The 27,584-nt window shown below is 45.2% G+C and overlaps 1 pseudogene; it reads right to left on the bottom strand.

Moving 5' to 3' along the window:
• Window positions 1–16,489: 16,489 nt before the first annotated feature.
• Window positions 16,490–16,740, bottom strand: LOC107115967 (annotated as a pseudogene).
• Between the last annotated feature and the right edge of the window lie 10,844 nt (window positions 16,741–27,584).

Here is a 27,584-nt window from a genome sequence, read left to right as displayed (position 1 = left end):
AAGACCACAAGTCCCAATAATTTATCCAAATAAGTTTGTGAAACCATTTTGTACTGTGCAGCCTTATTAAAAACCTTTGTCTGAAATCGCGGGGAACCACTACCAGCCAGAGCAAACAATCCTGACCTTGATAAACCAATCGCCTGATCCAGGATTAGGCAGGTTCTTGTGTGCTCTAAACTTTCTCTCTTCATAATGCCTTTTGAACTTGTTTGGACTACATAAACACATAGAATTAATTTACTATTGCTTTACATAAACACAAGCCTCTATTTAAAGGTAATTAGATGCATCTATGTTGTTAAACTCATTCCCACTAGAGTTCTGCCCTCTAAGACTTTCTTTCTTTTTTAATTAGTGCTTACGTATCTACTGAAATTAGATTCTGTAACATTATCAGCCTCGGCCCATTATAAAGTCACCTAATGTTGCTAAGATAACAATAGCATCTCAGAGCTCCATCCTTGGAGAAACACAGCCAAAGGTGAGCTCACTCATTTCACTTTAAAAGGCTAAGCAGGGGTGCTTGGCAGGTCATGTAGCTGACACTGTATCAGTTCAACAATCTGCACGTTGTCTTCACCATAACATTTTATAACAACGCCTTATAAAAATCAACATCTACCTCTCACCCCCATTCAGTCACATAAAATATATACATCCAAGGGGTTATAAGGGGAGGAGAAAGAAAAAATAGGAGAAAGGGCTACAGTGCGTGCTTGTGTCTGTGTGTAAGGACGCTCTGTTGCCGATTTGCGTGAATTTCATTCATACCAAATAGATGATCCAAAAGTTCATGATGGGTTGTCCTTAGCCATGCCTTCCAATGTATCACAAATGGCTTTATCAGAGGAAATGGCTCGGACACTGACTGGAAGCACACATTTTTTAAAAGAATTTAAAATTATCGCCAACTTTTGTGGGTTCTGTTAGCCAAAATGGGGCAGGGAGCACCTTGTCCTTAAAGAAAAGGAGTGAGCCTACAGGAAGCATATTAGGAAAGTACAAGGGAACAGAGGGATCTGCTTTTAAAGCAACTTGATGTGTTTTTTGGCATCGTGAGAAACATCACCATGCTTACAGAATGGAAAGTAGTGGGGATAGTCTTGCTGCTAAAGCCTGGTCTTGCTGTGGTTGGGATAAATACCATTTCTAGGAGATATGCATTTGAGCACTGCAAAAGACATGCATATCTATTGCAAAGGAAAACAAGGGAAATAGGATACACACGAACAGACTTTGCAAAACAGACTAGGTGAGACTCCTGCAACATGCCTGCAGCTTTTCAGCAATGGAACTGGTGTTACCCAACAAGGAACTCTGCTTGTCTCCAAGCAAAATGCCTCCAATGTTGTGCTTGCCGGATGGAGAATCTCTACCTGCTAGAAACTTAGTTTAGTAGTTTCAATACTAGTCAACAGTGTTTACTCCACAAGATAAGTCAGTGCTGCAGGGATTTCATTGGCTGTATCTGTCACTCCCCAATTAAGGAAAGGGACAGAGGAGCAGGATACTAAAAATAAAGCAGTACAAACTACAACCATTCTTTGTGGTCCTCTGTTTTAACGTTTGTATTGCCAGTATAAAAACAACCATTACAGTGTATGCTGAGAGTTCCAAATATAAACAACAAGATTCTGGCTATATTCTCATTTTAGTCCATCGAATTTGTAAAAGAAATTTTCAAACCAAAATGGGAAAAAGCTGTATCTCCATGAAAACTCACAATCGGAAAAAATGCAAAGCATCCCAACCCTGTAACTTCAACAGGCCACATATCCAGAATCAGACCATCACAGTTCAGTGGAAGGCTACATATACAAGTCAGGATTAAGGAGAAAGTTACAAAAGGATCTAGAAGAAAGGCATGTGGACACGAGTAGGCATCTAACAGTCAAATGCTGCCTATACTAAGTGGTGAGTTCAATACATAGATAAGCAGCCCCGTAGCTAACAACGTTTTGCTGGGGGGCAATGTTTTTCTCAGGGGGCATGCCATTATATGTCTGTGTGGTACTGCCATGCCATGCTCATACTTCTAAATAACAACTAAATTATACCTAAAGCCAATACGAAGTACCATTATACACAATGCAAAGCATATAATCACACACTAATTGATTATATTCCTCATATATATTACCCTGAATGTCTGTTGCCATGAAAACCCTACAAGGTCACCATAAGTCAGCTGTGACTCAATGGCACTTCCCAACACCAAGGAAGATCATGAACTGGGCCAGGGAGAAATTGGGGGGAGTGCACAGGAAGAACGATGAAAACAAGCAAGCTCTCCTCTCTCACACCCTTTTAAAGCAAGCGGACAGCTGAAAAAGACAAACTCGTGATCTTTTTAAGGCAGCTCAGCCAAGGACCAGCTCCAGAGGACAGGTGGGTGGGATGCCTGCTGGGCCCCCAAAGTTAGCCCATGGCCCAGGCCCATTGCCACCCTCAATAGCACCTCCATTTGCATTTTGCAAAGATCAGAGGAGGCCTGTGACAAGCTTTCCACTGACGCAGCATCCAGGTAAAAGGAGCAAACACTGGGTATGTTGCCCCAGAGGCGCAAAACTCTAGGAGCCAACCAAGGCCAGTTTTCTGGCCAAGGCACTTGAGTGGCTTTTTGGCTTCGCTCCAGGAGGCGGCTGATGCGCCACAGGGGACTGCTGGGGGAGTGACGACCCACTCCGGCTCAGCGGAGGTGGGAGAGCCGGTTCTACTTCACCACCTACCCGGCAGCCACCCACCCATTCCCCTGGTCCGATGCCCGCCAGGCGAGGTTAGGCGCCACCTGGCCAGCGTAGCACTGAGTGCCCAGGGAGCCGAGAGTCTCCAGCCATGGGCCTGCCCAAGCCCTGCCTGTCCCCAGACCTCCACCTGGCTCCTTGCCGGCCGCTGTGGCATGGCCCAGGCTTGAGGAGGGCCTCCGCTGAGCTCGGGGGTGGCTCCGCCCTGGTGCACCCTTGGTGCAGACAAAGGTGGAGCGGCCAGCCGAAGAAGGTGACAAGCTGGGGAGTCCTCGGCAGGTGTACAAGGCAAGACACCTGCATGGCGAGGCCAGGCTCAGCCGCCCAGTCACCCCTCCCTCGCCCACAGACCAGGCTCCGGCTCCTTGGGTTGCCCATCCTTGTCGGCTCGCTCGCATACCACTCTAGGGCGGCTGCCGCTGCCGCTTCCTCATTCTCCTCTACTTCCTGAAGCAAGAAGCAGTGCTGCCGGCCCCACCACCGCATGGAGGCATGCTCGGGGAGGGAGGGGGAGCAAGGATCAGGGAGGGGAGCCTATTAAAATCATGGGGAGACGGGCTCCAGGGCCCCCGGGCTCCCGCACTAGCTACGGGTCTGTAGATAAGTTTTCTCAGCTTGCAACTGACAATCCCAGCAAGAGGTTTTTAAGGTAAGTGAGAAGCAGAGGTCGTTTGCCATTACCCTGTAGAGTCTTCCTTGGCAGTCTCCCATCCAAGTACTGAACATGCTTAGCTTCTGAGATCTAATAAGACGGGGCTACACCATGCAAACTTCCCTCCTGTCACGTAGATCATGAAACAGACTGTGGTGCATCCACTTCTAAAGAAATCTACCCTGGACACATACGAATAACTATCAACCAATTTGAAATGTACCACTCTTGTGCAAGGTAACTGAGCAGATGGTGGACTGACAGTGTCAATGTTTCCTCGATGAAGAGGATCCTTTCCAGTCTGGCTTCAGGCCTGGATACTGGACTGAAGCAGCCTGAGTCTCCTGGTGGATGTCCATGCTGGAAGACAGTCAGGGAGAGTGTGACCCTGTTGATTCTCCTGGATCTATCAGCAGCTTTTAAAAACTATTATCTTTATTAGAAAATGTTATTTATTTATTTATTTTATATCCCCCCTCCCCCCAAAAGCAGGCTCAGGGTGGCTCACATAAAATTCCATTCAGAGGAGGAGGAGGAGGAGGAGGAGACTGGATTCATACCCCGCTCTTCACTTGGAGTCTCAGAGCGGCTTACAAACTCCTTCCCCTTCCCCTCCCCACAACAGACACCCTGTGAGGTAGGTGGGGCTGAAGGAGCTCTGACAGAAACTGCCCTTCAAGGACAGCTCTGACAGAACTATGGCTTGCCCAAGGTCATCCAGCAGCTGCAAATGGAGGAGTGGGGAATCAAACCCAGTTCTCCCAGATTAGAGTCCACGCACTTAACGACTACACCAAACTTAACCACTACAGAGAATTGAATAAAATATAAATATAAAAAGTATAAAAACACTACATAAAGTGCTAGTGCATGTCATATGGCAATGGTGAGCCATCAGTAGCATAGAGGTACAGGCGGCAGGCAACTCAGTCTGGGTCATATTGGCGTATACAGGCTGTCGATGGTGGTATTCATGTTGGGGTCAGGGCCTCAGTCCTGTGCGGCTCACTAATCAAGCTCTGTCTTGCAGGCCCTGCAGAACTGTAAAAGGTCCCGCAGGGCCCAGATGCCTTCCAGGAGCTCATTCCACCAGTATGGAGCCGCCACTGAGAAGACCCTGGCCCATGGGGGCCCGGGAAGGCCAAATGATTCTGGGACTCTGAACATAGTGCTCTTTGTGGAACATGTGGAGGAAGGCAGACCCTCAAGTATGTAGGCCCCTGACCATAAAGGGCTTTAAAGGTAAGAACCAGCACCTTGAATTGAACTCGGTATGCTATCGGCAGCCAGTGCATTGCTTTTAGCACAGGCTGGATGTGCTCCCATATGGGAAGACCCAACAGTGGCCTGGCCACCTCATTCTGCACCAGCTGCAGCTTCCAGATTTGAGACAAGGGCAGCCCCATGCAGAGAGTATTACAGGAATCCAATCTCGAGGTGACCATCAAATGGAACACTGTCGCCAAGTCATTGCCTTCGAGGAAGGGAACCAACTGCCTAATCAGCTGAAGATGATAAAAGGCTGACTTCGCAGTGGCTGCTACCTGGGCCTCTATCATTAGGGAGGCATCCAAGAGCACTCCCAAACTCCTAACCTCTGACGCTGGCACCAATGGCGCCCCATTGAAGGTCAGGAGTGGGATCCCTACCCTTGGGCCGCTCCAACTCATGCACAGGACCTTCATCTTCATTGGATTCAATTTTAGTTGGCTCAGTCTAAGCCAACCAGCCACAGCTTGCAATGCCAGGTCCAGATCTTCCGGACTAGATTCAGACTGGCAGCCCAACAACAGATAGAGCTGGATATTGTCCGTGTATTGGTGACATCTCAGCCCATGTCCCCGGGCAATCTGGGCAAGGGGGCGCATGTAGAGGTTAAATAACATCGGGGAAAGTACTGCTCTTGGGGCACTCCACAGATTAGCAGGTGCCTTTGGGACAGCTGTTTCTCTAACATCACCCTTTGTCCCCGACCCTGAAGGAACGAGGTAAGCCACTGCAAGGCAGACCCCTGGATCCCAGTGTCAGTGAGGCGGAGGATCAGTAGCTGGTGGACGACCGTATCGAATGCCACCAACAGGTCCAACAGCAGCAATACTGCCAAACCACCCTGATCCAGATGCCTCAGAAGGTCGTCCATGAAGGTCGTCCACTGCCATCTCCATCCCATGGCCTGGTCGGAAACCGGACTGGAAGGGATCGAATGCAGAGGTGTCATCCAAAAAACCCTGCAACTGAATTGCCACCACCCTCTCAATTAATTTGTCCAAATTGGGCAAATTGGAGACTTTCATACGTACACATTCAATGAAGAAAAATGGCAAGATCCAAAATTATGGAAGAACATACTGAGTCATCCCAGGAGTTCAGCAGCATCAGTTCAGAGGAAAAGTGAATATCTGTCAAGGGTATTGTGCTAATATGGCATGCTATCTCAAGCCAAAATTTCGGGATGGGGTCCCAGCTCCACCAACAATGTATATAATTGCTGATATTACCAGTTTTTCCAGCAAAGTGGACCGGTTTTTGATACCACTGATGACAGTATCCTTCTCAATCACCTTTTGTAATTGGAACGGGGGAAGCCCCATTTTTTAGTGGTTTCAGTCCATTGTGAGGATAGGTCTCAGATGGTGGTGCTGGGTGAATGCTAGGTGACTGCTGCTCAGCTCCTTGGCCTTTGGTTCCATCTTATCCCTCATGCTCTTTAACATCTGTATGAAGGTGCTGGGTGAGGTCATCTGGAGATTCAGGTTTGCTTATCACCAATATGCAGATGGCACTCAGCTCTTCCTTGCTCTTCCAGGTAATCCCAGGGAGGCTGTAGAAAACATGGAACAGTTCCTGGAGGCAGTTTTGGGATGGATAAAAGCTAATAAATCAAAGCTTAATCCCAACAAGATGGAAGTGCTGGTAGAAGGAGTGGCTTGAGATTCATAGCTTGGGGGTGCTACTGGACCTGGGGCTACTGCCAGATAAGCTGGTGGTGACAGTATCCAGGGAGGCATACTATGAGCTTTGACTCATTAGCCATCTTACAGCCTTTCCCTGGATAGTAAAGATCTGGCCACTGTGGTGCATGCATTGGTAACATATAGATTAGATTACTACAGTGCACTTTATGTGGGGCTGCCCTTGAAAGGTATTAGGAAGTGTTAGCCAAATTGCTTTATTTACAGCAATTGGCAATTTATATGGGTTCTTGCCAGTTTATACCAAGGTCCTGTTCCCACCAAGGGTTACCAGTAAAGGATTCGAGGCTGTTGTGGTTAAAATAGATGTCTTTTACTTAAAAATATATCTCATACAAACAATACTGATGCACTCACACATTCAATCAAGTTTCTAAGATTTACAGTAAGAAATAAGCACTTTTGCATTAGCAGGTAGGGGTGATGGTGGGTGATACTTATCTGTCTTGCAGCTTGGTTGTTCCAATAAAGAATGGAGGGGAAGAAATGGAAAACAAAGGGAATTCACACACGACCAGAACCAGCCGGAACGCGTGAGCAGTAGAGGCAAGGGTTGGGGATAGCAAGTGGGACTTAAGAGGGGTAAAAGCAGACAGGGGTTGTCTTGGGTGGAATGCTAGCTAGGAGGAGTCAGGTGACTGTTTCTCTCCTTTTCTAGTGGGTTCAAGAGATGGGTAGTAACTGTGCCAACCTCTTGACCCACCTACCTGTTAGTCCGTCCCAAAAACAATCCTATTGGTTGCATGTGGGAAAGGGGAGGTTACCTGAAGGGGTGGCCAATATTGTAACCTAAAACCTTACTCAAAGTATGGCATCTGGACAGGTGTGAAACTTAGGCATCAGGATGCTCCATTGTAATGTTGATGAAGCTGGCCATTCCATTGATAACCAAATGTCCATATGGCAGGAAATTCCAACTCAGGAACAAAGCAGACGATGGGTAGTAGGTGACTACAAGAAGCTCTGTCATGGGGGCTGTTTCCTCATGAGGTTGTTGTTCCATTGTTCACAATAATGGAGATTTGTGCTTCTTCACCAGGCTGGTTATCTGTGTAGCTGAAACCTTATTTACATGTAAGGTATGTGCAGGCACCCTCTCTGTGTGTGGCATCACAACAGGTGTACAGCTTTCTGAGCCTGTGTGTGTGTGCACAGTCCATTGTGTGTAGCAATAAATAGTTCATAAAGCAAATATCAAGCTTATTCTCTAACAGTAGCTTTAACTGGTACACAACACAGCAGCCAGGAAGCTGACTGGAGAGGCTCGTGGGAACTGTACCACTTCTGTCTTGGTCTGTCTACACTGGCTCCCTATTTGTTTCCAGGCCCAATGCAAGCTGCTGGTCTTGACCTTTAAAGCACTATACAGCTTGGGAACAGCATATTTTAAGGACTGCCTATCCCTGTACAAACCTACCTGACCACTACACCTATCCTCTGTGGCCCTGCTTTGGGTGACCTTGACAACCCATGAGAGGACTTCCTTGGTTGTGATGTCAAAAGTATGGAATTCCCTCCCCAGGAATATTCATCTGACTCCTTCTAACACTGTCTTATGTCAGCAAATGAAGACTTCCTTGTCACTATTGCATTTGGCATCCCTCCTTCCTGCCTTGTGCTTTAATTTGCTGTACTTTGTTACATACATGTAATTTTAGCTCGGGCTTTTAACCAGCGTTATAATGTATTTTTATTATGCTGTTTTAATTGTTAGGTACTTTTGTGGTCCTGATTTGGCAGAAAGGTGGGATATAAAAGTTGTATATTAATGAATGTCAGCACTGATCACTGGCCAGGATCACAGTGCCTGGTGTGCCAAGTCTGGTAGAAAAGGCAGCAATAAAACAGAATGAAGAAAAATAAGGTTTGCAGGTTGCATCAAAATGGACCTAAAGTTATAAAGTTCCTCAGAAGTAAACTCACTTTTCTAATCTTGCTGAAGTTTTTAATTTCTGGATCTTCATTAAAACAACACCACCACCCCATTTGGATGTTAATGAACAAACAGTACCACTGTCTGTGCAATTTCTTCCCCACTTGATCTGGTTGTGATCATTGGTAACATCTGAAGAAAAAATTGCCTAGAAACCTTTCAGAGGTTGTAGGTACAAATCCAGCCAACCTGTGACTTTCCTAAGCAAAGTCCTCTTTGAGTAATGAAAACAAGTGCCACCAGGTGACCATGGAAGGCAGATAGGCAGCAATGCTTGTTTGTAATGTCCACAGCTGCTGTAAGTGAAGATAAATGAATTATATATATCACTAAAAGTGGCATAGCAGTGAGAAGTGTGTGGAGGTCAGAGCTTCAGATTGGATGTGACAGGCCAATCCTAAACAGCATTACACCCTTTCAGATCAACAGGCTTAGGTGGATGTAATTCACATGAAGCTGCCTTCTACTGAATCAGACCCTCGGTTCGTCAAAATCAGTTCTGTCTACTCAGACTAGCAGTGGCTCTCCAGTGTATCAGACAGAGGTCTTTCACATCACCTACTGCCTGGTCCTTCTTAATTGGAGATGCTGGGGATTGAACCTGGGACCTTCTGCATGCCAAGTAGATGCCCTACCAACTGAGCCACAGTCCCTCCCCAAATTCCTAGGACTGCACTGAAACAGACCCAGATTCAGAGCTCTACTCTCCCATGAAGTGAGCTAGCCACTTTCTCTCAGCGTAGCCTATCTTACAAAGTCACTTTGAGGATGACAGAAGGAAAAGATACGTATGCTGTCCTAAACTCTTTGGAGGAACAGTGTTGTAATACAAGTGGGGAGGAAGACACCACCGAGCAACAAATCACAGAAAAATCCCTAATCAATTTCCCCCCTTAAATCTGGGTAAGCATTATTTATTTATTTATTGCTCTGCCTTCCCGCAAAAGGCTCAAGTAAAATAAAATAGAGTATAACAGTGCTCCTTATCCCATGGATAAAGTATATGCATCAATCAACAGCACTGTTTTCTGTAGCTGAAAAGTACAGAAATAGATGTTATGTAGCACCTCAAATTTCCTGGTAACAAATTGCTGCTGTTCTCATAATTTCTCTTTGATATCAACCATATGGAAAAATACATAGCTGCATGCTTGCTTCCAAAAATGAAATGGAAAATAATCAGAAATGCAGCTGCACTTTGAACTTGAGGATTTGAATCTTAGACACTGCAAGTCCTAATTGGTATAAATTTAGCTGATTAACCAGCATGGCATAATTGTATTAGAGAAGGGCTAATTTCAGTTGGTGGGGCTACAAATTATGGGATTACATTTTTTATTTCTAGCCTGTTTTGGTATGCTAATTTAACTTGGAATGGAAAAAACCCCAGACATTTATATTGGGGTGGATTTAGCCAAGGGTATCTGCAGACGGAAAGGGAGAGCATTTTTTGCAAATTTCCCCCCTCCCACTGCATACCTCTGACTCCCCTTTCATGCTGTTTGGCAGGTCCCTCTGGGGGCTATTTGAACTACTTTTTTTGGGGGGGGACTGAATGCAGTGGGAGGAAGAGTTGGTGGAAATTTTGGCAATGGGAATTTCTGCTGGATCCAAATAATTGATTTTTAAGAGGCTTTAGAATCTAAACACAGATAAATTCAGATAATTAACTAGTTAAAAGGCAGGTTATTAATAGGCTAAACTTTCTGTTAGTTGATAACCCCATTCAGTACCTATACAATGAGTCTCAGAAATGGAATGTGAGTTGACATTGTGCATTATGGAAATGAACAGCAGGAATTTACAGATACAAAGACTCAGTTGCCAGTGGCTTCCATTTAGTTTTGTCACGCAGGTTAAACGAACAGCTATCTGGGATACGGCTATAGCAAGTATGCCCTCCCCACTGCCTTAGTAGGACACTGAGGTCAGTGATGGATCTCTCCCATTCAATAAAATGGGAATCTCTGAGCACCTAAATGACATACTTACATTGTTCTTTCCCCAGCAGTCACTTTTCACACTACAAGCAGCTTCAGATATTACAATTAATATCACAAAAAGTAACAGGGGTAGAGGCTGCTTAACTCTTTATTCACTCAAAATTGTCCCCCTCACAAAGATGTTTTCCCACTTTTGAGAGGCATTACACAGACCTTGAGACTGTGTTGTAAGAAGTAAAGAACCACACAATCAAGAATAGTTTGAACTTGAGTTACATAGGTCACGGTATATAAGCTACAACTGTGGCGAGTTGGATAAGCTATACTTCCCTCCTCCCTATATCTTTGCTGATATAAATTAATAGTTGCCATTCACTCCTATAGGGAAACTATAAAGGCAAGGAAATAAGTAAATTCTCTAGGCTATATTTCAGTATCAGAACAATAGAAGTCCTTATTACTTCCCCCTATACCTTTTATGTATGGTTCCATTGATGCAGCAAAGGACTGAAACAATATCAATACACTTCAAACACGTTTAAGTCTACATTCAACAAAGCAGGATGAAGAAACCCAATACCCCCTCCAGTACTTCCATGTGGAAGCAAAATGAGTTATATTTATTTTATGGGACAGTTTGAATTTATTACATGTTGCACATAATCTCTGGTCTTATTTCTTTAGTGCTCCTGGAATTTATTTCAGGATGTCTTACGTTATCACCCACCCCTTCCATCCACCCTGACACCTTCTGTTGAATGGGCTTTGAAATAAATCCCTGATATTAAAACATTGCAATGTGCCACCCTAGCAAATGGTGGATGCTTTGAAAGGTATTTCAGATAGGCAATAAAGGCCGAAATGGAAACTCTGTGAAAATTAATGTAGTGTAGAATCAGGGAACATGCCCCTTACTGCTTGACAGAAATAGAAGACAGAACCTGCATCTGAGGAATATCCAAATAACTCACAGGTGGTAAAACCATTAGAGAACACTGCCGGTGCTTGCCACAGAAATGGAATACATCTCACACTATGAATATTTACATGGCTTTCTCTCTGTTTCTCACAGCCCACCTTCTATGATGGGTCTTGATTTCCCACAACTATTTTGGGGTAGTTTTACAATTAAATTAAAGTGTGGTCTGCTGTGGTGGCAGCAGCAGGTGGGATGAGAAAAGAAACTCAAACCACAGTACTTAAGGAAATAAAAGACAACTATGCATTTTCTAAGAAGGCAAACCATTCTATATACCTTATATTCAAACCATTAGATACATCCGGACCAAAGCACACAGTTGTGAATCACTCTTGCACTAATTTGCACACACAGAGACTGCAAGAGAGCCAGTGTGATGTATAGTGAACAGAGTCCCAGACTTGAAAGGGGAAGACCAGAATTCAAATTTCTCCTTAACCAGGAAACTCACTAGGTGGGTGGCCTTGGGCTTTGATATTTCAGCCTCCTATATATTTCTCTAGCTTGTATTTAGGATTACTAACTACTAAGGATGTAAAGTTGAAACTTTACTAGTTATGTCCCAGCCTGAACAAACACTTGCTTTTAAGTATAGTAAATAATATAAATGCAGGCCTGTAGCCAGGATTTTGTAATTCAGGGGGCCTTTAAATAAGTCAGGGGGCACTGACATCACAAAATAAAAAAATAAAATTTAAAAAACTCACTTTTGCAGCATTTGCACTCTGCTCGCCTACGCGGGGAAGCAAGCCACGCTTGGGGAAGGGGCAGCAGTGGGGAGTCCTCCAGGTGGCCCAGAGAGCTGGGAGTTCTCTGGGAGGCCGAGACAACCAGAGGGCCTGGGGGCTGGATGGAAGTTAGGGGGCCTTGGCAGGAAGTCAGGGGACCAGGCCCCAAAATGCCCCACTGTAGACATGGACCTGCATAAATGTGAACAGAATCGTTTTCAACACTCAGAAGTGATTGAAGGCCTTACTGATATGATGGTTGTTTTGGCATCTTGAAGTCTAATTTTGGTTTTCTGGGCTGTGTGTAGCAGGAAACAAAGTAAAGGAAGAGGTACATAGGTGATAGGAGCATTAACCAACTGGAATCTTTCTGCCAAACAGAATCATTCCATATGTCCTCACCATTTCCACTTCCTAACAGGTTTTTTTAAAATCATCTCAGCCTTTGGGAGAGCTGACTAATTCTATAGAAGAATGGATCCTGGGTCTGTGTAAGATTCTTCTTTGAGGCTCCTGAGTCAGGGATGTTGTGTGTGCCTGCTGGTAGACAGGCAGGACAGTTTATGGAGAGGAGAGAATAAGAGCATACTTTCTCCAAACAGAGGCAGTGGCTCAGCCGAGTGGATTCTGAGGCTAAGAAATCCCCACTGCAATAAGCAGTCAATACACAGACCCACCAGAGGACATAGCCACAGAATTTGCTTGCACCTGGGGGAGGCGCACAGCATCCACAGGTCAGCCCCATGGATGCCATAAAGTCTAGTTTGGCTCAAAGAGAAAGAGAGCCTTAGGACTCTTCTCAACACTCCCACAATAGTTGAAAATGAAGAGCCAGCATACCTTTAGGGTAAGAGAAATTAGTGCTGATCAATAATCAGATTATGTTTGTCTGAAAGACCTGATTCGGGATTTGAAATCTTCCCAATGTCTTATTTAGAAGAAGCCATTGTTGGTCCCAACATTCAACTCTGTCTCCATTCAGGTGTAAAGAGTGTGTGGATGTCTACTGTTAAAACAACATTAGAGAATGTGAAGGGAGTGAGCTAAATCCGCTCACCCTGCCACGTCACCTGTCTGCACTCTGCTGTTTGTGAAGCACATTTCAAGGCAGGCAGTGTGGTACAATTACTGGATGGTCACATGAGGGGCTGGAGAAACCCAGTTTTTAAATCCCCCTGATGTCAGGTCTACTGACCAGAACTGGGTAGAGAACAGATAACAGATTTTATACAGTTAGCCAAAATTAAGGGGGGGGGGAGCACTGAAATCAACAGAGAGTACAGTGAGGTGAGGGGAGGTGGTGGGGGAGCAGAGTTTTCGTGTCCCCTTCCCTATAACCTCTATTTTCCTGCGAAGGAGGAAAAACTGACTTATTCACATACCTATGTTTCCACACTTCCCTGCATGTGTACAGTGCTGCAAGTGAAAATGTTAATTAGTTATAGGATGAGAACGCTCGCTCCTATTAAACTAAAATTTGGGTACATGGATCCTTTGGATAAGAAATACAGAATCTAATAATGTCATCCTAATTGGAAATGTGGGAGAGATTTCAAATCCTAAACACCCTTCTAAGTCCACTGAAGCCAGGGGGCTTAGAACATGTTACCCATTTAAACAAATGGAAATATCTGATTGACTTCCTAACATGACTAGGTTTACTTCTGATACTGGACATATTCAAATTTTCTGCTCCAGTGTTTTCGCACTAACTTTAATGACATATGCATGCTAGAGATGTGCAGGATTCTTCCTTCCACGCTTGTCTAGGACAGATGTCTTCTACACTACAAGGTGGTACTTGGGACAAATGTTCCATTTTGCACAAAGGCAAGCTAACTCAGTATTTTTAAAATATTCTGAAGTCAGGTGCCACAAAACAATCAAAGTTGGAGAATGCTGAAGAAATTTTGGACATAGCTGTGGGCCTTGTGCAATATTTTGAACAGGAACCACGTGCATAAACAAAGCCATTTAACTGCATGTGTAAATAGCCTAGTACAATATGCACCAATTCAGCTGGCACAACTAAGTGCCAGTTGCATACACAAATGAGTGATCATGGAAAAAGAACATGTGCCTTTTTGGAGTCCGTGCTGGAAAATTGTTCCCTCTGCACAGCTATGAATGTAGAAACAGATGGGCAGACTTGCAGTGATAGACAGCCATATCTGCACACACAAAAAAGGGGGGAAAAACTTTCTACATTCAGCTGTAAACAAGAAATTTAACATTCAGTCCACAGGCTAATTGTGGTGATGGTCATCCAAGAAAGATAATAAAGGAGGAGAGCACCAGAGAGCATGAATGGAATGGACTATTGTGCTTGACTAGATTCCATGTATAAATTAGTGAGAGGGGGGAAAGAAATTCTTCAGAAAAAAACCATGTACTTTATTATAATTCCTAGTGTTACTCCTGCAACTACCACAATAGCAGGCAAAAGAGCTAAAGCCCACTGAAAAGAAGCAGACTGCAAATGCAAATCTGATTCAATGACTCTTTGACAAGAAGTAGTTTGACTTCAAGTCTGGATGAACATGAATGTCAAAGAGTGGTTGGTTTCAGTCACATTCCCTTTGAGTTAGAAGACTGAGGGCTCCTTGTGTCCATTCTGCATTCTGTCAATGAACATAAAGGATCTTTTTTTTTTTTTGGAAGCACACAGTTAGCTGTCTTCATTATTCACTGAATAGTCTGGGAAACAATGTACTGATATTTTTTCAGCGTGTAAAATCCATACGGTTACAAAATCTTCTCTTTCAAAACCACAAGGGCAAGGCAAGCCCCTACCATTGTTATTTTATGATGATAACCAAAGTACACTTTGCAAGCAGAGGCCAAAACTAGTGCTCAATGGGGGCTCACAGACTGAATCCAGCTCCTGAAGCATCTTCACCTTCTGCTTCCCAGTTTTAATCAAGGTGCAATACACAACACGTTCATAGTTTCATAGTTTTATTTATAAAAATAGAAGTCGTCTGTACTTCATATGTGCCTTTAATTGTGATCTGATGCAGATTTTGTAGATGGCAATGTACAGCTGCACATTTGCCCCATGAAGGATCTTGTAAAAAGCATGCTCACTACTCCTCAGTATCCAAGTTGATCACATCCACATGATCTAACAATATGTTTTCCATACCTGTAAGGCAACTAGATAAATAGGTACCACTTCGGTGGGAAGGTAACAGTGTTCCGTGCGCCTTGGTGTTTAGTCATGCCGGCCACATGACCACGGAAACGTCTTCGGACAGCGCTGACTCTTCGGTTTTGAAACAGAGATGAGCACCGCAACCCTAGAGTCGGATTCGACTGGCGTTCGAGCAAGGGAACCTTTACCTTTACTGTGTCATGCGGCACACTCGGGTCTCGAACTGCTGATCTACCGACCTTCCACAGCCTGCAGTTCAGCGTCTTAACCACTTGAGCCACTGCAGCTCCAATAATATGCCATAATCATATCATTCCAGGACCCAGAGGAATGTTTGGTGTGGACAACTGGGAGACTTCCCAACAATGCAAATAGATAAATAAATGCATGTGCTGAAGTCAGTAAGCTTGTCTAAAGCATTCAAAATATCCACTGAAAATTCATTCACATTCCTGTTTTGCAGACCTAAGAATCGAAATTTCCTTACTATGAACTACACATGTACTGCATTCAGCAGACGCATGTTTCTGTGTGATAGATTTGGAGTTAATCTTATATTCTCTCTCTCTCCCCCTCTCCCCCCTTAGCCATTTCCCTACCTTGGCCTTCTATTTCAAAACTTATTTATTTTGAAAGTGGATTGGCACCATTGCTCCCATTCACCTGGGAAGTCTGCAGATGTGAAACAGGGCTACTAAAAGAAGGAAAGCCTTGCTGAGTCAGATCAAGGGCATCCTGTTTTTCACAGTGGGCAATCAGCTACCTCCAGAAAGCCCATGTTCAGGACAAGAAGGCAATGGCCTTCCCGACTGCAACCCCTAGCAACTGTGTTCCAGTGTGCTGCCTCCTGACATGGAGGGTTCATTTAGCGATCCTGGAAATTAGCTGTTGAAAGATTTATCACTCATTAATTTGTGCAGTCCCCTTCAATACCGGAGATAGTGACCCTCTATTACATTTCAAGGCATGAACTAAGTTCATTATGCACTATGTGAAGAAATATTTATCTTGAGCTTCCTTCCCCACCAATTCACTGTGTGACCCCCAAGTTACAATATCATGAGAGATAGAGAGAAAGCTCTCTATCCATTTTCTCCATAACTTTTGTAATTTTATGAAATTCTACCATGACCCCCCATATCTTTTTCCCTCAAGTGAAAAGCCCCAGACTCTCGTTTTGTTTTTTTTAACAGTCAAATGGAATCTTTATTTCATAGTGAACATTTTCCTCAACAAAAATATTTTAACTTTTCCTAATCACCAGATACAGTATGCAGGCTCATTTACAAATGTACTATATGACCCAAACATGGCATATAATGTAATTTCTTTAAATAAAAAGACTGAGCACCTTTAAAAATGGTTCCGAAATAGTTTATTCTCACATTTCTCCATCTTCTTCCTCCTCCTCCTCCATATCCCTTATATCAAGGATATTATTACACCTTATCAGAACTTCACCAAGGTGTCCAGATAATGCACCATCAATTGATTCTTCTGTATTTGCAAGCTCATGTAGCGATTTATAGAGACAACGTAGCCCTTGTGTTCCATCCCCCTCTTTGGCTTCACCATCACAGGCTTCCCAGTCATCCCATTGAAGAAGGGCTTTGGACTGAGAGGCAAACTCATGGCAACCCAACCCAGAAGGAGGCAGGTGTAACAACAAAAATTACCTGCTGAGCAACATGTGCGCCTGCCAGAGGTCCAAAGGAAAAGTCCCAGACTCTTAAAGCATAAACTTGTATGTAAGATGCTTCAACCACCTGGAACATTTTGGTAGCCATTTTCTACATTTCCCCCAGCAATGCAACATCCTTTTTCAGATGAGCAGGACTGTACATAGTATCCCAAACATGGCCATACTATAGATTTACTGTACAGAAGGTCATTGTAATGCCAGCCTTTTTGACTTACAATCCCTTTCCTGATGATCCCTTGTACAGAATTTGCCTCCCGCCCCCTATTTCTGCTACATGCTAATTAGCTGTTTATTATCAAGCTAGACTCACCACAGCTCTCAGATATCTTTCTTGGATGATTACCAGCAACTCAGACCACACTGGTGCAAAAATTGCTGAGGGGGTTTTTTTGCTTCAAAAGCACATGAATTTATACTTACTTACATCAAACCTTGTTTGCCATGTTGTTGCCTGCTGAGCTCAGAGAGATCTTCTTGGAGCTTGCACAGATGTTTTGGGTTTCATCATCCTGAGTAATTTAGTGCCATTTGCAAACTTGGTCACTTCACGGCTCGCAAAATAAGAAGGAAAATTGGTCTCTCCTTTAGATCCCCCTTTGCAAACTAGAACATATTTTACGCGTGTCTTAATTGTTTATGAAGATTCAAAGCCCAAGTCCTCCTCTCCATATGGAGGAAATACTGGCTTCATAATAACAAGGGACAAAACTGAAATGAAAAGTAATTGGAATGCTGATCTGGAATCCCCCATCCCAAAGTATTTTTTTCATTTCCAAGATAATTAACTCCTACATAGTCAAGGGTGTAAGAAGCATTTTATGCTCAACTGCCTTGCAGGAACAGGTGCTTTTGGACCCTGAAGAAACTCGTTTTCTCATAAGGATTTTAGCTCTCGCTCTGCATTTAAGTGGGTCTTCAATGTTCAACATATCAATCACAATGGGCTCTCACTCAATCATCCACAGATGTTGCTGTATCACAACTCCACTGCTGTTCAGAAGGAATGTTCAGAAGCCACTCCTCCTGCCTAGCCCACGTATTGTGTAAAGTTTGCTGGGTTCGTCTTACCACTGATCTCAGTGTCTGCACATAACTGGAATATGGAATCTTTGCAAGTATAAAGGACAATTTCCTGGTATTAAAGAGACTTGGTAAAATCTGATCCCTGGTTTCCAAACTCGGGTGGGAGAAGAGGGTAACGTCTGACAGGCAACTGGCCAGCTAAGTAAAATTTCACATAAGGGGGGGGGGAGTTAATTTGGCCCAGGTACCCATACAACCAGTTGCTCACGCTTACATGTTTAAAGTATGGATGCAACAAACATTTGTATCAAATAACTGCATTCATTAGGGAGCCACGATCAGCTGTTACTTCTGGTTGAGTGTATACCAACGACTAACTCAAATTTGTCTCCACATGAGATGTGAAATGGTCCTTCGTGTTTCAGAATTTAACACATTTGCTGTTGCTATAACCCTCGTTCTGGGCTGAGTTCTTAGACTTAAGCTAAGAGCACATCTGCGCAGGCAATTTGGCAGCTGGGATTTAAATATGGTCTTTCTGGACACTTGATTCTTGTGTAATCACAGGCATGGTAGGGTTGATGGGGGGGGGGGACCCAAAATGTTCCTCAAATCTTCTCCCCAAATGCTCTCATTTTTCACACCTCTTTACCGGCCAATTACGTCCTGATTGGCAACTGCTCTCTACAAGCTGCTCTAACATACTGCGAATGTTGTGGGCAGACTGCTGCCCTAGATGGTCACAAGCAAGTGGCCCCTGCCAGTATTGACAGTGCCACATGAGTCACTTTCTCAGCTTAGTCCCAGTCTGCCCCTGACAGTGTTGCTGCCATTTTCATCATCTTCCTACCTGAACCCAGCCAGCTAGGATCATGTAGTCAGTGTCATAACATCATGGTAAAGGTAAATAGGAGCCGCCGCCGCCACCACCACTACCACCAACAGGGGCCTGTATAGCAGCACCGCTGGATGAGGCTGAGTGGCCAATGAACATGGGGGGGGGGGCACAGCATCCTCCCTCTGGACTCAAGGGCATGTGCAATAGGGAGAGAGGGTGTCAGTCACGCGGGATCCTTGGGCGTAGCCCATTGTATTTAACTGTTTTAAATGTTTTACTGTGTTTTTATTGTGGAACTACGGTGCTGCATTGCACCCGTATATTGTAAGCCGCCCTGAGCCCACGTGCGGGGAGGGCGGGGTATAAATAAAATTAAATAAATAAATAAATAAATAAATAAAATAAAGGTTCCGTTGCTTGAAAGCCAGTCAAATCCAACTCTAGGGTTGTGGTGCTCAACTCCGTTTCAAAGCCGAAGAGCCAGCGCTGTCCGAAGACATTTCCGTGGTCATGTGGCCGGCATGACTAAACACCAAGGTGCATGGATCGCTGTTACCTTCCCATTGAAGGTACTTGCAATTTCTTGCTTTCGAACTGCTAGGTTGGCAGGAGCTGGAATTAGAGACGGGAGCTCACTCTGTCATGCGGCACACTCGGGTCTCGAACTGCTGAACTACTGACCTTCCACAGCCGGCAGTTCAGCATCTTAACCACTTGAGCCACTGCAGAACATCATGATACCACACAGCTAATCAAATGGGGCTATGTGACAGCGTTAAAAATATCTAGGTAAAGGCAGAAAGCACTGCCTTCATTTCGAATGTCTTCTTGTTGTTTTTCCTCTGTTCCCTGCAACAGCTGGAATAGTGCCTTGGTGGTTTGTGTGTCTTTTTAACACAGTTCTGCCAGATTCCCACCAGCCACACTGCACTCATCCTCTGTCCTGTCCTGTTTCTCAAGTGGTGTGTATTGAAGGTGGGAGAACTACAGTGTCAGTCTTTGTGCAGTGTACGATCCCAGTGTAGATTCATCTGTGCCGCACCATTCCTGCTTTTTCAGGGACTATTTCCCATAGTCCTTTCGATGACCAAAGAGCTGATGGCAATAGATGCTCCACTGCAGACACACCATCAGAAAGTCTGCAACTCAGAAGGTACAGCTTCTTCCACTGAGGCAGTTATGCTGTCATAGAGCAAGATATCTTCTGATCATGCAAGCTGAAGAGAGGAAAAGCAGTTCTTCTGCCTACCCAGATTAGGAAGCCTAGAACTCATTTCTTTGCTTTAGGTATCGGTAGCCTTGTGGGGGGGGGGATGACTCTTGAACTCTGGTTTGCACTTCTAATTGCAGCCCAAGGCTTGAAAGGAAAGGAAACACAAATTTGCTACAGTTTTGTGATAAAATAGCCCTGTATTTTCACACCCTCGGCCAACAGTGGTCAGAAAGTTGTACTAGGATCTGGAGACCCAAGTTCAAGTCCCCACTCTGCCATGGAAGCTTGCTAGGTGACCTTGGGCCAGTCACACACTTTCAGCCTAACCAACCTCACAGGGCTGTTGTGAGGACAAAATGGAGAAGAGGAGAATGTTGTAAGGCACTTTGTCTCCTCACTGGGGAGTGAAGTAGGGTATATATGAAGCACATAAATAAAAATGTTGCGGCAAACCATTAAACAAATCAACAAATGCAGCATAGTTCTTAATCTGCACCGTACCACTGATATTTGCATTTGAACTGGAGAGAAATCAAAACTGTCCCAATGGTGCACGTGTGCACTGAGGAAACACCTGCAGAAATGGGAAAACTGTGCTGGAATAATCTGCACAGTCTGAAAGCCCATGAACGGGGGGAAAGCCTGGAATGGCATTTCCCCCCACCTCCTGAAGTAACCCCATTGAAAAGCATAAGGCTCCTTCAGAAATACTTGAAGAAGCTTTTTGGGTCTCAGCTGAAAGCCAGTTCGCTGGCAAGGCAGGATACAAATTGATAATAATAAATAATAAATAAACAAACAAACTATTCTGCCTTAAGAGACACGTGCATTATGCTCCCTCCAGTCCCCTTCTCCACCCACTCACCCATCCCAGCATCACGTCTGGCCTGGAAGATGGAAACTTGGCGCCACCCTGTTGTGTTTGCATTGTTCATACCACCGCAGTCAGGTTCTCTGACCTTCGGTGTCTGTGGCCACATCCAGGGAGAAACTTCCCAAGCTCCCAGATCTAGCACAAAAGCAGGAGCATGGAAAGCGTCACGGGGAAATCCTGAGACCTTTCCCCCCCTCAAAGGCCCACCCTGTGCTCATTCTGGGAAGTCAGCCACGTACCCTGTACAGCCAATGCTGGGCTGACTCATCCAGCACATCTGGGTGGTAGGAATCAAAGGGACTGGAGTATATTTTGTCATCCTTTGCACACAAAGCATTCAGCAATTGCTATCCACAATCTCTTTTCAGGCAGATCTAGGGGACTGATCCACACATCAGGGCCAAATTACACACAATGGGGACAAAGGCATCTCTGTATATGATCCAATTGCACAGAAAGTGGGAGTGGGAGCCCACTTTTAGGAGCAAAAGGACTCTGGTAACTCTACACACACAATAGCTTTCAGTCTCTGCCATCTCCTTCCAGTCTGCCCAGGGAGACAAAGTGCAAAGAGTGAAGTTGCAGGTGGGAAAGGATTCAGCCTCTCCCCTGCATGAGTCTTTTATTCTTAAAATAAGACATCCCCTTTCTGTGAGATTGTGGTACACTCACATTTAAACAGAAGGGTCTAGTTATCAAGTCTAGTTAGGCCTGCACATGATGTTGCTATATCACTAGATGATGAACACAGCTATACAATCTCATCCCAGCTCTGACACCTTACGTCAGGTGTTCTCAACCATTAAGTCCCACAGCACTTCTGGAATATTGGGAAAGGATAATGGGCACTTTGGGCACCACCGTAAAAGGCTTGCCATGGCATTAGCGCTTTGCTTTAGGGGGAAGATGCTGTTTGGTTTCCATTTCCAAAGAATAGGAAAAGTTTGCTCCCTGTGCAGCCACAAGGAACATAACATAAGAACATAAGAGACGCCAATGTTGGATCAGGCCAAAGGCCCATCCCGTCCAACACTCTGTGTCACACAGTGGCCAGAAATACCAGTGCCATCAGGAGGTCCACCAGTAGAAGCCCTCCCACTGTTGACTCCCCCCTCCCCAAGCACCAAGAAGACAGAGCATCACTTGCCCCAGAGCCCCTAGCTATACCTTGTGGCTAATAGCCACTGATGGACCTCTGCTCCATATGCTTATCTAATTCCCTTTTGAAGCCGTCCATGCTTGTAGCACCCACCACTTCCTGTGGCAGTGAATTCCATGTGTTAATCACTCTTTGGGTGAAGAAGTACTTCCTTTTATCCGTTCTAACCCGACCGCTCAGCAATTTCATGGAGTGCCCACGGGTTCTTGTATTGTGAGAAAGGGAGAAAAGTACCTCTTTCTTTACCTGCTCTTTCCCATGCATAATCTTATAAACCTCGATCATGTCACCCCTCAGTCGTCTTTTCTCCAAGCTAAAGAGCCCTAAGCGCTTTAACCTTTCCTCATAGGGAAAGTGTTCCAACCCTTTTATCATTCGAGTTGCCCTTTTCTGCACTTTTTCCAAAGCTATAATATCCTTTTTAAGGTGTGGTGCCCAGAACTGCACACAGTATTCCAAATGAGGTCTCACCATTGATTTATATAGGGGCATTATTATATTGGCTGATCTGTTTTCAATACCCTTCCTAATAATCCCCAGCATAGCATTGGCCTTCTTTATTGCAGTCACACACTGTCTCGACATTTTCAGTGAGTTATCTACTACAACTCCAAGATCTCTCTCTTGATCTGTCTCTGCCAGTTCAGACCCCATCAATGTGTATTTATATTTAGGATTTTTGGCTCCAATGTGCATCACCTTGCACTTGGCCACATTGAACCCCATTTGCCATGTTGACGCCCACTTGCCCATCCTTGACAGATCCCTTTGGAGTGCCTCACAATCCTCACTGGTTTTCACCACCCTGAACAACTTCGTATCATCCGCAAATTTAGCCACTTCACTGCTTACTCCCATCTCCAAATCATTAATGAACAAGTTAAAAAGCATTGGACCAAGTACTGATCCCTGCGGTACCCCACTGCTTACCACTCTCCACTGAGAAAATTGTCCATTTATACTCACTCTCTGTTTTCTATTAATTAGCCAGGTTTTGATCCATAAAAGGACTTGTCCTTCTATCCCATTATTTTTGAGCTTACTTAGGAGCCTTTGATGAGGAACTTTATCAAAAGCTTTCTGGAGAGAGGCTGCCAAGGCCAGAGACATTAGAAAGGCTGTACCCATGGCTAATCCAAGGGTGCACAGCCATGACACACATGCATGGGATGCTCTGTTAGCCAACCAGCAGTGACCCGAAGGTCGCCCCCCTCCAGCCAGTTTGGTGTAGTGGTTACGAGCGATGAACTCTAATCTGGAGAACCGGGTTTGATTCCCCACTCCTCCACATGCAGCTGCTGGATGACCTTGGCCAAGCCATAGTTCTACCAGAGCTGTTCTTGAAAGAGCAGTTCTTGAAAGAGCTCTCTCAGCCCCACCTACCTCACAAGGTGTCTGTTGTGGGGAGGGGAAGGGGAAGGAGATTGTAAGCCACTCTGAGACTCCTTTGGGTAGTGAAGGGCAGGGTATAAATCGAATCTCCTCCTCCTCCTCTTCTCAAGAAGGCATCAGAAAGCATATCCGTAGGTACCATAGCATCCATGAACTCCATGATGACAGAGAGCCAGTTTGGTGTAGTGGTTACGAGCGATGAACTCTAATCTGGAGAACCGGGTTTGATTCCCCACTCTTCTACTTGAGGCTAGTTGGGTGACCTTGTGTCAGTGGCAGTTCTCTCAGTGCTTTCTCAGCCCACCATAAGCCTAGCTTGCCACAAAAAGAACTAGAGCTTCTGGCTGCCAGATAATCCTAGGATCTCCTGGCTATACTATACACACTGCCATATGATAATTAATTTAATTAATTACTCCGTGTTGAGGACTGCTGCCTTAGGGAACAGAATCTCATTTGAGAGGTTAGGTTACACATATGCATAAAGCTTCCTGTTTCCTGCAGGTCAGGTCTTTACAGTGATGGCTAATGGTAAAAAGATCCACGAGGACTGGCACGGAAGAAAAAGACTCGCTCTTCGTTCTCTTACATAAACATTAGGTTTGAACTTGGGCTTCATGTTTTAATTTTAAATGAGAGAAACAGAGAGGTACAAAACTTACTGCCCACTGTTAATACCCACCCAAAACACACCCATCCAAAACACACACACTCCACTCCTCATGTATCTTTCAATGCACCCAATTTATAGCAACTCTGTCGCAAAGGTAACGTAGGCCATATCATGTACACACACACCACCATACACCCACCCTTCTTTCATCTCCTTTCAGACTTCTCCATGTTAGCAGCCAAATAACAGGAAAGTCCTGCATGATACACTCAGCGGAACATCTTGCTGAAATAAAATTGCCAGTGAAAAAGCAGGAAACACAGAGACTAATTTGGAGGGAGTGTCTTAACGCTTTTGGCCTTAGCCTTGTAGTGCATTAGTCAACTTCAGGCATAAAATATACTGTTTAGGGCAAAAAAGAGACCTATGTAAAAAAAATAAAGACCTTGTGCTCCTTAAACCCAAACTAGTATGGCATTAAAGAAGAATGCATAGTAGTTGGCACCCAAATGCCCTGTTTATTTTCATACATTAAGGAGCAAATACTTAATTCACAAGTAGTGAAGAGATAATCAGCTTATGGTAAGGACATGGAGCCAAGTCATGTTCCTTCCTGACAGAGTCAACCCAAAACACCCTCCCACATATGCAAAGTGAGGGGGGGTGAGGAGTCTAGTTTTAAGGGGAAGAGAGCCTGTAGTTGAGGGGGATTTTGTCATGGTCTGCCTCTCCAAGCTGGAAGAAAAGTTGTGGGGGGGGGGGACTGTGGGGAGGCAGGCCAAGGCAGGAGGACTGAGCATCCCTCCTCACCTGCGCACACATTTTGATCTCAAAAGCGGGACTTGTTGCATTAAAACTGCACAATTTGGCAGGGCAATGCAGAATGTAACACAGCAGCAAGTCTAAGACAAGCACACCCAAAGACTCTTGCTTGCCCCTGGGACAAATGCAGAACTAATCTAAAAGAAACAAGACACGGAAGCCAAGCTTCTTGACCTCTAAAGCAATATGACGATGAAGATTTACAGTGTTCTCCTAAGCAGAGTTACACCCCTTTAAGCCCATGGACTTTAGTAGACTTAGAGGGGCGTAACTCTGTTTAAAACAGTAGCACTGTTATTTTTTTAATGCGCATGGGACCTTATAGAGAAATATATGCAGAGACGACAGGTCTCTGTCCCAAAGAAAACATAGATGACCCCCTAGTAGAAAGTGGAGGTGATTATTCAGTGATAGGAGAAAGAAACTCTGCACATGTTCAGAGTTCAGAGCCCTGGCACTGAAAGCAGGATCTGGGCTGATTCTGCAAAGCCCCAAGGCAAAGCTATAGAGCACACTTCTCACTCATGTGTTCCGTTAAAGGCATACATGCACAACCAAGAACTTAGTGCACAGATTTTATAGCAACATAAATGGTCACTGGGGTCCAATTCTTACTGGTACAAAGTAAATTCACCCCATATAAGCAGTGCTGAGAATTATGACTGCAAATAGCAATCCATTCCTGCCTAGTACAGCCACCCATCTGCAGAAAGTATTTACAGTACAAGCCGCGTGCTCTGTAATATCCCCATGACATAGAAATAATGACTCACGGACAACTAGCTAACAGCAGTTTGCTTAATTCACATTTATAGGAAGATGGGATTTCCCTGGAACTGCACCAAAAAGGTCTTCACACTAATGCCATTTTTCTCCCCCTTCTCTGAAATCCCTACTCATTCTGATCCCCCCCCCCTTTGTGGATCATATAGCAACTCACTGACAGCAAAGGCATGCTCTAATATTCCTATTCATACTTGGAAGATTCTGGGGTTTTGAGGGGGAGTTCGTCACACACACACCCAACCAGTATAAGACCTTGCAATCAGAAAGCCCCAACAACGGTGGAGGGGGTGTCAAACTTGCAAACAGGGTCATCATTACGATTAAGACAAAGCTACAAGAAGGGGGGGGGGGGGAGCGGAGTTAACATTCTCGGGTTAAAATGATACCCACAATGGGCAGAATCCTGGCCATGGAAAATGAATTCGCCCACGGGTAGGATCTCGACTCCCGCACAGCGCCCGTCGGAAAACGGCTCAGCGGCTGGAAAACTTCACGCACATGCGGGACCTGTTTTTCTCTTCTTGTGCACAGCCAGGGAAATCGGTTCCGATATTACGCGCCGAGGGGAGGAATTAATCTCCCTTTTCTACAGGGAAATCCAAGGCATGTCCTTTGCAAAAGCGTTTTATCCCTGCGACGCGTCTTCTGTGCCAGAACCCGTCAAGTTCCGCCAAAGTTTCTAGCCCCGACTTCCCCGTTCTACCTGCCTCACACTTCTGAGCCACCCCAGGAGGAGACCTGGACTTTGGCGAGAGCCAGCTCTCTCTCTCTCTCACCGCCTAACGCAAGCCGCAGCGCCGCTTCTTTTAACAGAGAAGAAAGGGCATTTACCAGAAGCAGAGAAGCCAGGAGCAGGGCGCCAGCAGTTGCCCGGCGGCAGCAGTCCATGCTTGGCTCCTTGCCGCGGTCTCAAGGGGACGGGCGCGGAAGACGCTTGCTAAACGGCTCGCCTGCCTGCCTGCCTGCCGCTGCGGCTGTCACCCGGAGCGAGCGCGCAGGAGCCCCGGGCTTAGCGCCGCCGCCGCCTCCTCTGCCGCCTCTCCGCTGCCATCAGCCCCGCTCACGTTTCCTGACTGAGGACTGGGCGAGCGGAGGGGCTGATCGGAATGGAATCTCTCTCCGAACAGGCAGCCAGCCAATCAGGCTCCGGCTAATCAGACATGCCGAATAACAAAAGGCAAAGGGGGGTCCCGGAGCAGGATAACGGGAAGGAGGAAGACAGAAGGGGGGGAAGGAGAAGGGGGGGAAGGAAAGAAAGAGGGGAGCTCAGCCTGCGGTCCCAGGGGGTGGCTTAACTCCCCCCCCCCCAACACACAGGCAACAAGAACAGGCTGTATTGAGAACCAGCAAGGTAACTGCTTCCCTTCTGCCTGCACATTGTTTTGTTCAGGGGGGAAACTTAATCCAGGTCAATATATAACATATGCCATAAAGGGGGCATGCATAGAGGGTGAGACAGAGCAAGAGAGAAACAATAAATCCTCCTTTAAATAAGCTCCTGTATTCTTTATAGGCATGCATGCTGCAAAACTATGGCAGGCCGAATAGTGATTTTTTAAAAGCCCCTGTCAAAGTTGCATGTATGTACGTATGTGCATGTATACACACGCATATTCATGCATGTATGTGGGTTAGTTTAAGAAGAAACTCCCCTGTACCTTAATGGCCACTGCATGGGTTCTTTAATACTGGGGATTAACTTCAAAGAATTAAAAGGGAAAATATCCTTACCTGTGGTGTGTGTGTAAGGTAAAGGTAAAGGTTCCCTTGCTTGAAAGCCAGTTGAATCCAACTCTAGGGTTGTGGTGCTCATCTCCATTTCAAAGCCGAAGAGCCAGCGCTGTCCAAAGACGTTTCCGTGGTCATGTGGCCGGCATGACTAAACACCAAGGCGCACAGAACGCTGTTCCCTTCCCACCGAAGTGGTACCTATTTATCTACTTGCAATTTCTTGCTTTCGAACTGCTAGGTTGGCAGGAGCTGGAACTAGAGATGGTGTGTGTGTAGGGTTAGGGTTAGACAAACCAGTTTCAAAAGGGCATGAGCCTGCAATA

Source organism: Gekko japonicus, unplaced genomic scaffold, assembly GCF_001447785.1.
Source record: "Gekko japonicus isolate JY-2015 unplaced genomic scaffold, Gekko_japonicus_V1.1 scaffold203, whole genome shotgun sequence".
NCBI classification, from domain to species: Eukaryota; Metazoa; Chordata; class Lepidosauria; order Squamata; family Gekkonidae; genus Gekko; species Gekko japonicus.
Note: the sequence above shows the minus strand (reverse complement) of the source record. Positions and strands in the feature narration are given on the sequence as shown.